The sequence below is a fragment of the Montipora foliosa genome, chromosome 8 (genome assembly GCF_036669935.1).
Source record: "Montipora foliosa isolate CH-2021 chromosome 8, ASM3666993v2, whole genome shotgun sequence".
NCBI classification, from domain to species: Eukaryota; Metazoa; Cnidaria; class Anthozoa; order Scleractinia; family Acroporidae; genus Montipora; species Montipora foliosa.
Window position 1 is genome coordinate 27413989 of NC_090876.1, and position 12500 is coordinate 27426488.

General features: G+C 39.9%; 3 pseudogenes; 1 reads left to right on the top strand and 2 right to left on the bottom strand.

Annotated features, from left to right (window-relative positions):
• Window positions 1-988, bottom strand: part of LOC138013298 (DNA ligase 1-like) — a 6489-nt pseudogene extending 5501 nt beyond the window's left edge.
• A 4793-nt stretch (window positions 989-5781) lies between these two features.
• Window positions 5782-6680, top strand: LOC137968502 (uncharacterized; annotated as a pseudogene).
• Window positions 6681-7391: 711 nt separating this feature from the next.
• Window positions 7392-12500, bottom strand: part of LOC137968503 (G2/M phase-specific E3 ubiquitin-protein ligase-like) — a 16318-nt pseudogene continuing 11209 nt past the window's right edge.

Below are 12500 nucleotides of genomic sequence, written 5' to 3' on the forward strand. Positions count from 1 at the left end.
GCAGTTCTTTTCCTTGAATTTCTTTCAGCCATAGTTGATCCGGAAAAATTGTCTCAAACTGTTATAGATCACAGGAAAGTTATGAAATCCTCTACGCTCGAGCTCACCACGCTGGAATATGCTTAAAAACGACGCGCTTGCGGTTGTGATTACCTCATTGGCTGCATGTTGTCACATGACTTGATATGACACACTCAGTCCCAGGCTATTACCAGACTCATAGCCATTGTAATTCTCACAATGGCGGCCGAGGACGGAGTGAAACGAAGAGGGCGATACAAAGAATATTTGCGCCATCATAATCCGTACAGAGTCGAAGCAGCAAGGACAAGACATCGAAGGCGTAACACCCGAAAAACCGATCCCGTACCAGATAAACCACAGAGCGTTAATAATGGAAGTTTTCCCGAGTTTAAAGGGAAAGAAGTATTTCAATTTCGCGATCAATGTAATGAATCCACTCTTCGATGTGAGTTGCTAAACACGTGCGATTTTGACGAAAACAGTATGGAAACACTACCAAGCGACGAGCTAAAGCAAGATACCTTGAAAACAAGACATCTGGAATTTGAAGGGATTCTTGACTCTATCGAGTCCGAAGTGAATGAAGACGTTGTGTACCAATGTTTCATCAGCGAAGATGTGAGTGACTGCAACACAAGTTTGGAATCTGCAAGCGATTTCGAAGAAGCTAAAGACGGTGAATTGCCAGCAGAAAGGTGTGACTCAAATCCTGACGATATCTTATATGCTGGCGCTCCACTCACAAGCAGCATGAGTAGTGTTTTGTTGTTAACTTTCGCAATGAAGCACAAGCTTACTCGTGAAACGTTTAATGATTTGCTTTCAGTAATCGAAGCACACTGCCCTCGGCCTAACAACTGTAAGACAACGGTGAGAACGTTATTGGAATTCGTGGGTAAAGCAAAGGGAGACATTGTGAGGCACTATTATTGTGAATATTGTAAAGCCTATTTTGGCAAAGACACCGGAAAAGACATCGACATCAAATATCAAAAGAGCATCGACGAGAGCGAATTAACTCCAGACGTTCAAGGAGGAGATAGTTACTGACCATGGCCACAAACCAAAACATGCTGAAGAAGTCAGAAGAACGAGTGAAAGAATTTAAGAAAAACAAAATGAACCCGGGCCCAGGTCAAACATTTAAGAACAGAAGATCACTCTCTTCTACCGCCGATGAATATATCGGTCGAGCCTAGAATTAAATTGGCGCAAAAGCAAGACGCCATAAGGTCACATTCACATTACTGCTGAGAAAATCAACACCAAGAAACTAAAAACATTACTTTCGAGACCAACTATTTTCTTGGAAGAAAACGTATCACACAGCAGTATAGAGATTCAAATGTAAAGCCTCATAGGGCAAAAACCATTGCTAAATGAATACTACAGGAGCCGCCTAAAAAAGGCATCCATTCAAATATGTACTCAAGAGAGCAAAATTATGACAAAGGCAACAGAAACCAGACCACGTACATGGGAGTCGTGTAGGCCTGTCAACCTTTTTTAACACTCCATAGATTTCCCATAGCATACAGATTGCTAAATTTAGGCCCCACATCAATTCCATATCATGACTTGGTCTTCCCATGCCATTCCCACATATGGGCCATGTATGGCCCAAGCTTTGCCATACCATTCCCATAGTTTCTTTTTGGTAAGGGTAGTTATTATTTTTGTGTTAATGCAGTATTCTTCAATGTCGTTGATTCCATATGTTACACTTTCTTGATTACTATCTTAGGTTGTAAACCAGTAAAAAAGAATTTATCAAGTTTGCCCGTTTCATCACTTAGACTTCCTTAATAGCCTAGTTTTGAATTGTGTACCAACAAAAGGACAGAATTGAGGTTCTGGGGAATAATTAACATTTTGTTTCATTGAAAACAAAGGAAAATGGAAAGTATCCCTCTGAGCCTCGATTTTGTTCTTTTGTGGCTGCATAATTCGAAACTAGCCTATTTAATCAACTATCAGTAGTTATTCACGTGGTTTCATGGACAAGTAGTTCATTTCTAAAAAAATTCTTTTGAAGCTGACCACCGATGCTGAAAGAAAATATTTCTATGAGAAGACTTTTTTTCTCAGTTATTTTAAGCCCCTACGTTTTGATCCAGTTGGTTGAAATTCAAATTTGAGCCTGTTACATGAAAGTCCAGCGCATTCAGGACTAAAAACAGAATTTTAGCTTCTAAAGAAACTGTGGACTGGACAAAGCCAACTCAGCCAAATGATTACAACAATATTAAATATGGAGCTTATAAAATTACTATTGTTTTTATACCATTATAAAAGAACAAGTTTTATTTCTTTCTCCTTATTATCTGTTGTGGTTTAACGGAAATCAGAGTGTTAATACCTTTGTTTTGATCTGTGAATTGATGTCATTAAGGCTTGGTTTTCACTAGCGACGCAAGCATAAGTACAAGGAACTCACGCAAGTGCATTTACTTGTTAATTAGTGTCTATTATTTTAATGAAAGGCTCTCTAATAAACAACAAACTACTGAGTTTGCGTATGCTTCTTGTGTTTATACTTGTGTCGCTAGTAAAAACGAGGCTTAAGCAAGTACCACAAAAAGTGGTGTAAAATATTTAATAGAATATTCAAAGTATCCCATTGATATCCCTCTCACTGTGTGACATAAATGGCTTGGTAATGAATACTTAAATTTAATTATTACAGTAACAAGTAATTAATATGTATAGACTTCCGTCAGTTAATCCCCAATCTCGGGCTGGTTGCTCAAAGCCTAGGGTCAAGAGACTATTTCCGAGTTGTTGCGTGGCTCCTTTTCAAAGTGAGGCTAAGCGAGAAGTTTTTTTTATGAAAATTAGTTTTCATTCTTATGTAAAGTAGAACTAATTACCATCACAAAACCTTCGCACCTAGACTCGCTGTGAAGAGGAGGTAGGCATGAACTTGGAAATGGCCTATTTAATAAAACTTTTAGGCGTGTAATTTACAAGTGTAGGTATTGTTCTCAGATTTTAAAACAATGGCTACACTTGTAAATTACACGTGTAAAAGTTCTATTAAATTGACCCCCAGGTTAGCAACCTATAGGTTGCTATAGGTTGCTAATAGGCTGAAATTTCGTCTATTTCAATTTTACAACGCCCTTATGAGTTTCCGGAAAACGAAGTGTAGCGAAAGGAAAGTAAACATTTAACCTTTGTATTCCAAGTTTCTTTGAGGCACCGTTCTGTTCAGATGACTCAAATTTTGCACAGTAAAACAATCGCTGTTGAAGAAAAAGTCTGTGAAAGATAAGCTTAATAATTCAAACGAACCTTTTCATACTTGCAATAAAACTTCTAAAAGAATTCAAGTGATACAACATCCTTTTTTAATTCTTCCTGAAATGATAGGTTTTCAGAATTACGGAGACCAGAATCAAAAATAAAATTTTCACTTAGTATATTCAGAATACGTTTACTTTTTGTTCACTACACAAAATCATTATATAAGCAGCGTTTGTGATAAAGGTGATTCCCCTCTTTCGCACAGCGCATTTCCTATCACGTATAGCATTACGACATTGAAGATGGTGGTCATTTTCACTGCTGGTCTGAAGAGAAACGATAAATGTCTTTTTTTCTATTCAAAAGCTTTTAACTGCTATCATAGTCTTGCTGAAAAGTAATGCGACGATTAAATGGAACCTTCAACATTCTCCCCCCCCTCCCCCCGGGAGAGTGTGAAATTTAACTATTACCTGTGTGGTGTAGGGAAAATAAAACCGGAAGTGTCAGGATTTCTTTTTTCAAGCATTGAAGCATTCTCGTTCCCAGAGCTGAGATTCTCTCAGTCTTGTTTTCAGAGAACACGATCTTTTTGGTCAATGACGGACAACGGCAATTGAGAGCTCTGGCTGGTTCCAATTCAATAGTTCGCGATTTATGGACTTCCAGTCATTGCGCAGTGTTGACTATTTTTCAAAATGGCGGACGGAGATAAAGTTGATTTTTTTCCGCGAACCGTTCAATTAATTAAGCAATGGAATTCTAGATTTAAGCGACATCACATTGAAAGAAAAGAAATTTGATGCTATATATGCTTGTCATTTCACCGTTAGATGCCTCACATACACGATCAATTTTTTAGGATGACAGAGGGAGGACTGGAAATCTGGTTTTAAAAGGAGGTCGGTTGATAGGACATGACGACAGGGATTAACTTGGGGTTTTGCTAAAAGCAGGCCCTCGGCCCAAAGGCCCCGAGGCCCGGTAGCCCAGTCCTGATTTTCCGCAGTTTGTTTTTTCCAGCGGTAAATCCACGTGTATGCACAGATCTGCATCGGGTTTGGGCGTGCAAAATGGACGACGATGAGTTTGAATTCGTTTAGTATTTTTTAATCATTTGAATCCTTCTTTCTGTTTGTTGTTGTAAACAGACAAAGGAGATGCAGATAGCCATCTTGATGTCAATTGACCATGACTGTGCAGTAGAAAAGAGGAAAGGTTACAGAGCAGCAAAAAAACCCAGAAGAGAGTGTAAAACAAATTATTGGAGATTTGTTCGAAAGAAATGTTTTTAAATTCATCCCTGGGAGGGAAGGGCATTAATCTTTTCCTGATTTTGATGCTAACCTATTAAAAGGTCTTGATTACAGAGATTTACTCAAGTGGATGACTGAACACATTTCTCTGTGGGGGTCAATATATGAGGGTCATGGTATTTAAAAAATGTTTCCTTTTTTGAATATGAAATTACCATAAATAAACTGAAACAAAAGCTTTCCAAACAACAAGGCGTGTACCAATATTCCTGTGTGAGAGGGGGCTTATCGGTTAACAGAAAGGGGAGAAGGATCATAGGGTGTGTATATTTGTTGTCATTTGTGCCCCTTGGTAGAAAATCAAGTGACCAAAATTATTGCCATAACTGATTTATGAGAAGAAGGTATCTTCCAGGTAAACTTAAAATATGTTTTAATAAAATTGTTCTGGAGGGTAACAAACATGTGGCATGAACTTAGAGTCTTTATTTACGGTGGCCCATTAGGGAGAGCGCTACAAACCAAAAAAAACACAAACTGCAAAAATTTACTGCAAACTAAATCAAATACACTACGAATAAAATTAAACCCACACTGGCAATGAAAAATCGAATGCACTCCTACACAAGAAATGTTAATAAAAGAAATGTTACAGTTGATGCAAATGAAAGCAAAATGCACACCCCAAATCAAGTGAAAACAATTCACTGCAAACAAAATGCCTCGGCACGCCGCAAATAAAAACGCCACTACTCATCAGAGTTAAAAACTTTAACCGCACACTGGAAATGAAAGCAAACCGTACCTAAACACATGGAAAAAATTCCACTGCAAGCAAAAGCTAAGGCACGCCACAAATGAAAGGGACATAATCTATCCATGCGCAATTGCACGTGAAGGCCTGAGACCGAGTAGTAAGCCCAAAGAGCCAAAAAACAAAATGGCGTCCGTTGAAGACTCAACAAGCTCAAGCAAAGAGATGGCTGAAACAACTTCAAACGAGGACTTACCTCGTGGGTCTGAGCAAGATGTAATTGAATATTACTTTTACAGAGGTCTTACGTATAAGCATATTATTCTGATGTTGGAAAAGCAACATAATATTATCATGAATCAGCGAACTTTCAAGCGAAGGCTGAAAGATTATGGACTTAGGAGAGGTGAAACAGTAGATGAGGAGCTTAAGCAACGCGTGAGGGATCTTATTTTACAAGAAATATGCAGTGGTCCTGGTAGCCTCAATGGCTACAGGACTATGTGGCATGTCTTACGCCTAAGACACCAGATTAACGTTCCTCGGCGATTAGTAGAGTCATTAAGGGAGGTTGATCCTAGAGGAGTGGAACGCAGAAACAGCCGTTGCCTTCAGCGCAGAACGTATGTGTCACCTGGACCCAACTTTTGCTGGCACATGGACGGGTATGATAAACTAAAGCCTTGGCTTTTCTATTCACGGCTGTGTAGATGGCTTTAGTCGACGAATTCTTTGGCTTGAGGTGCAACGTTCGAACAAAAATCCACGGTGTGTTGCAAGCTATTTTCTAAAGCACGTCAAAGCAGCACATGGATGCCCAGTGCGTGTAAACACTGACCCAGGCACTGAAAACGGTCTGGTTGCCAGAATACAGTGCTATTTGAGAGCTGAGGGATTGGATGAATACACAGGATCAAAGTCTCACAAATACATATCAAGCACTAAGGGCGTATTGAATGTCAATGGTCACATTACAGGAGACAACGTTCAAGTTGGTGGATCAACTTCTTTCATCACCTTCACGAGTCAGACATTCTTGAACTGACCAGTGACTTGCACAAAAAGGCAATTTGGTTTTGCTTCGCTGATTTACTTCAGACTGATCTGGATAAGGTAAAGGAATACTGGAACAGTCACCGGATCATGTTCCCGACATGATGTACTTCCTGCCTGAAGATTTTGGACACAGCGACTGCTTGGTTTCAATATCGCGACACAAGCTCACAGAAATCGAAAATAGGTTTGAAGGGTTTGATGGTGAGGATGATGAGTCCAACCCAGTTTTCCAGGAGTATTTTCAATATGTCATGGACAATAATGGCTTATCCCACCCCACAAGCATTTATGAAGCTGGAGTCCTCTTTGAGAAGCTTATAAAGTTTGCAAAAGGTGAAGTCTAAATTACTTTCCCTTTGTGAGTTCAGAAATCGCTTCCACAAGTGCAGTACAGTGCAGTACTTAATGCACTTGTACTACTTGTAGCCCAAATTTAATATAATTTTCGTGCACATAAATACAGTAAAAGGTGAGGGTAGCCTCTTGTGTGGCATAAGGGTATCATTCCTCTTTTCAGTTGTTGTGTGCATATACAGATATACTGAAAATGTTGAACCAGACCATCTCCAATGACAAATGACAAAAATATATGTCTTCCAAAGAAACAGGCAGCTAAAAAGTTACTGAATTTTAATAAGATATTTGTTCACCCAATGTCACTAGTTAACAGCAGTACATTCAACTGAAAAAATCTTTTACCACATTTTTTCTTATGGACTTTTGTCCTTCGAGACCATTTCTACTGCTTACAAGTTACAGGATTTGAACAATATTTTTTGGGGGCAAAATACCATTAATTGTAATAAAGGACGATTGTTTTCAAGTTGTACAAACTTGTTTCAAAACAATGAATACCTACTCAAAACCAACTGGGTAAACATAAGCCTTTTACAGTGCGGCAGTGATTGAACAAGAAAAACAATCACCATGCGGATTCCTTACAACCATTTTTTGCTGCCTTGTCATGCTTAGTTCAACCTTGGGTGGTGCCTTTCAACAACAACATTATTTTCAACAATACATGCAACTGGTATTTCAAGAGTCAAAGCCATCTTTTAAGCTCTTCCAAAGGTCTTTTCATTTGATATGGCTGTGTCCATGTTGTATTTAAAATCATTGAAAGTAGTCATATGAGTAACAGGTAACTGTACCCAAAGGGCGCAAGTAGAAACGGTGGGGAAGCAAATTTGGTGATCATTGCTGCAATGGATAAACTTTACTGTGATCCCAAGACTGTTCCTCTCTGCAGGTAAAAAAGGCAATGTGGTTTTTCCAGTAAGAAACTGAAAAATTTCTTTGACACTCCCAACACCGGTGGTAGACTCACTACGTGTATCTGTACAATAAGATAAAATATACAAAAGCTATTAGTACCAGTTTATACTAGATCTATCAGTACTGGTTTAAATTGGCTGATTCTCTTTCTTCAACATATCGGTTGAAAAAACCCATTACAGCTGTTTCCTGTAGTCTCCTTGTTGATCCTGCCTCCGAGTATTCAGCTGTCAATGAGTTCATCAAAAATGAAGATGTCACCTGCATACGAACCAAACCGTTCTGTCAGGCCATTAACTTTGGGGAATCAGTTGCAAAATCAATTTATTAACATTCTCTGTTATATTGTAATTAATTTAAACACAGAAATTATACATCATGAATCATTTTAACAGAATTCTTGCACAGGAGAAATGATGAACGGAAGGGATCAAGGTAGGGATGAAGGAAAAGTTTACAAAGATACTAAAAATAAAGCGCCTATTATACAGACAATTCTTACATTATAATCCTCTCCTGGCACAAAGAGTTTCTCCATAAGTCATAAGTATTCTTCCATCGTGGCCAGGCAACCATGCAGCTTAAGTCCCTCCCTCATCTGGTCTAGTTCGGCTTTCACCCTCATAATGGTGTTTTCAAGTGTTATAACCCTGAAAATAGAGAAAATGTTATCCCTACATGTAGTTAGTTCTAATGGCTAGATAACCAGTACATGTAAGTTCTACTAGATAATCAGTACTTACATGTAGTTTCACATGTCAGGTTATTGAATCAAAGCATGTACTGTAATAATAACAATCAATCCATTGCTGTCCAAGATTCCCCTCACTGGCTGCATACTATTTTGATCACATAACTTAACACAGGCAAAATGTTCTTTATATTGATTAATACATGCAAAAATTGAAGAATTTTTATAATCTGAACCATAGGACACAAAATGCAACATCTAAAAATAGAAAACAACAAAAACATCTTGGGATACTGCACAGGTCTGTACCTTACAATAATGTCTTTTATGCCGAGAGCAGCGCCTAAAAATAATATAACCCTAGCGCTCTAAAGACTAAAATAAAAGGGCTATAATTGCGGTCGTGCATGTGGCTAGAAGTCACTGAATCACGGACACCTTTATTTGGATTAAATTGGCCACTGATGTGGCGTTTATTTCAAACCATTCAAACGTGACATGTGTCAAAATAGTGAATTAAACATCCCTCTATTTGATTCAGTGAATTAAGTTGGGGCGAAAACAGCCACTAACCACATCCTGTGGCGAGGCCCAACCCAAGCCGCAGGCACGCACGCACTATGAAAATACTTACAGCCGAAAAAGACCAAATCTATAGATGATGGATACACACTATTCAGGCATCAGGAACACCAGGCCATTCTCTGACATGTCCCTGAAGCCCTTACGGCCAAAGGCTAGTTGTCACTAGTTAAAACTTGTTGCCCTAGCCCGAGTCAGACAGGCAAACTGACCCTGGTCACGCCATAAGACATCGGAATAATAGAATAAACACTAATAATAGCACTATTAGACAAAAACGGCACATGCCGGCTTTTGTCGGAATCAAGCTGAAATAACCAATTCAAAATGATATAGGAACTACTTGGCTAAAATTGCCGCCCCAGCCCGTGTCTGAAAGATGAGCATTGATCTACAGCAAACAGTTGAAGTAGGTTAAGGAAAATTACAAAATGATATTATTGCCCCAGCCCCTGACTGAAAGGCGAGGGTAAGTCTTAAACCCTTCCGAATGTTGAGAAATGAATAGCTTAAAGGCACCGGGTTTCCAACGGCATCGTAATTATCGTATAAACACTAATAAGAGCACTATTAGACAAACACTGCCCATGTCGACTCTTGTCGGAATCAAGCTGAAACAACCAAGTCAAAATTATACAGGAACTACTACTCTAATCAGCGCCCCAGCCCGTGTCTGAAAGGCGAGCAGTGATCTAGAGCTAACAGTGGAAGTAGTTCAACGAAGATTACAAAATGAAATTATTGCCCCAGCCCCTGACTGAAAGGCGAGCTTAAACCCTTCGGAAGGTTGACGAATGTATAACTTAAATGCATCGGATTTCCAACGGCCAAGGTGGCGAATCTGAGTGTCTGATAAGCCGTTGTCAGCCGCCGAAGATGTGGGATTTGTATTTAAATGAATCGAGTCCACAAAAATTTAAGGCTTGCCGAAGTTGCTGTGCAAAATGGCTAGTTTTAACCCGAGAACCATCGGCGAAGCAGAACAAGGCACCTGGAGTGGTACCCCGCATAGAACAATAACGTGGTAAATAATTCACTTGGCAAAAATCTCTTCCCTTTGCGCAGTCCAAGACAACTGAAAATGGGCGCCTACTAGAGTTATGTTTGTAGTCAGCGATGACAATTGTCGCGGCGGTCACGCAATTGTCTTCAAACTGGAAATTAAGGTTTTGTATTTGAACTAAAGGTTTCAGATGCACACCCTTGGCCATGAGTTCGCCTACTCGAAAAAAGCCATAGAAGGCCACCAAAAACATGGTTTGGAACAACAGCCTTTGATATGCGGATGAGTTGGTATGATTTAGCGCGAGCACTAAACATTGCAACACGCCACGTGTTATCGGAACCCTAACATCTGGTGCAGAGTATAGCTTACTGTGAGCCGCTAGAATCTTCTGCACCAAAAAATTCTTAGTGGGGGCAGGGAAATTAGCTAACTTGTGCACGTAACCTAACGCAGAGACATATGTCGAGATTGTCGAAGATGCAAACTTCCTCGCTGACAGATAGGATATAAACAACGCTAAATTGTTTACCGAGACCGGAAGGAGCAAGGCATGCGACTCACAAAATTCAGATGAAAAATCGACATACGTCATCCAAGCCCTTTGGTAAGTCTTATGCCAACCCCCGGTAATGGCTGAGTGCAGGAGGTCATTCAAGTGATGCACCAGTTGTGGGGTAGTAAGCCTGCTGGAACCGGTGTTGGTTGTTCGTCTGCGTAAGGAGCTAGTGATCTGAATTTCTCTACCTGTAAGCGAGATAAAGCATCGCTCTTGCGGTTAAGTCGACCAGCAATGTGTTTAGCACGAAATAAAATGTTGTATTTAAGAGTGCAGAGAACAAAGTGCCTGAGCAAAGCCAGAACTGAACGATCTTTAGAAGTTTGCCTATTGATTATCTCAACAACTGCCTGATTATCTGAAAAGAAAACAATACATTTGTCACGCATAAGTGGTCCCCAAATCTCAAGAGCCAGGACAATCGGAAAAAACTCTAAGATAGCGATATTGAATTGTTTCTAAGCGGAGGGCCACTCTCCAAAACACCAATGTTTGCCAAATATTGCGGCGTAACCCAAGGAACCAGCCGCGTCCGTAAATAAATTGAGGTTTTGGGAAGTGGCCCACCGCGAACCAAGGAAAAAGGATTTGCCATTGTACACGCTCAAGAATTCCAGCCATACGTTGAGATCGTCTTTACATTCCTTCGTTAATCGGATGTGATGGGTGGGTTTTCGGATACCTCCAGTCAAGTCGATCAAACGGCGCAGAAAAGCACGACCAGGAACCACAACACAGCAGGCAAATTGAGAAGCCCTATTAAAGATTGCAGCTCTTTCAGAGTAACTCTTTTTCGAGAACAAAAATCAGCCAATTGGGCACGGCATTTGGCAAGCTTGTGTTCTGGAAGACGAGCCTCCATCAAAGCCGTATCTAAGGTAATCCCCGCGAATTGCAAAGCATTGGTTGGGCCCATAGTTTTTTCGTCCGCTATCGGAACGCCTGTAGGACGGCAAACGCAAAGAAAATTATCGAGGTCTACCTGACATTTTGCCTCAGAAGGCCCAATAAATAAGAAGTCATCTAAAATATGTATGACCGACGACGCTTGTAATTTATCTTTAGCAATCCATTCTAACGCAGTGCTGAATGATTCAAAAATATTACAGGACGACAAGCACCCCATGGGTAGGCATTTGTCAAAATAGAATTTCCCTTGCCATTTCATTCCGAGCAATGGAAATTCGCGGGGGGCTACGGGAATAATACGAAAAGCTGATTTAATATCTGTCTTAGCCAGAAAACAGCCCTTTCCTATTGCTTTAATGAGCCGAACAGCATCATCGATAGTGGCATATTTTACGGTGGCTAACTCTTTAGGTATACCATCATTAACAGATAACTCCTCCGGGTAAGACAAGTGATGAATTAACCGAAATTTCCCTGGCAATTTTTTGAGCTGGACTGCCCCACACTTGAAGCAGGAGTGTTTGAAATTGCAGCCCCTGCAGAACTGACCGGAATGAAATCTCCAACAAATCCCTCTGGGAAAGGACTGAAAGGGACGTTGGTTGGGCCGTCTAGCTCGAAAATCATAGTTGAAATTTTGGCGTGAGGTGATGAGGGAGCTATGCATAGCCTGGTGCCATAATTCCCAAGCCACGTTATCCCATGGGTATCGGTCAGGTTTAGACTGGCAAAGAAATCGGAACTGTGAACTTTATTTTGTATGTGAACTTTATTTCAACACGGTATATTCATCAGTTATTAATTCATATGTAATTACATAATTAAACTAACTATATCTAACTGACAATATCCAATCCTGCATCTAATAAAAGCATAAAAACTGCTTTACATGAATGCTGTGTCTAAAATACAAAAATTACTTAAGAGGATAAAATGAGTTGAGTAGATGACTAAAGTCACTTAAAGATTCTGCCCGCTGCAGATCATAAGGTAAACTGTTCCAAAGTACCGCACCACTGTAACTAAAGCTATTTTTCAAAAAGTTGGTGCGGGGCAATGGAACACCAAGTTTGTTTACTGAGTCCCTCAATAGATATTCAGTTACATCAGAACGGTTAACAAACAGCTCACTTAGATACTCAGGT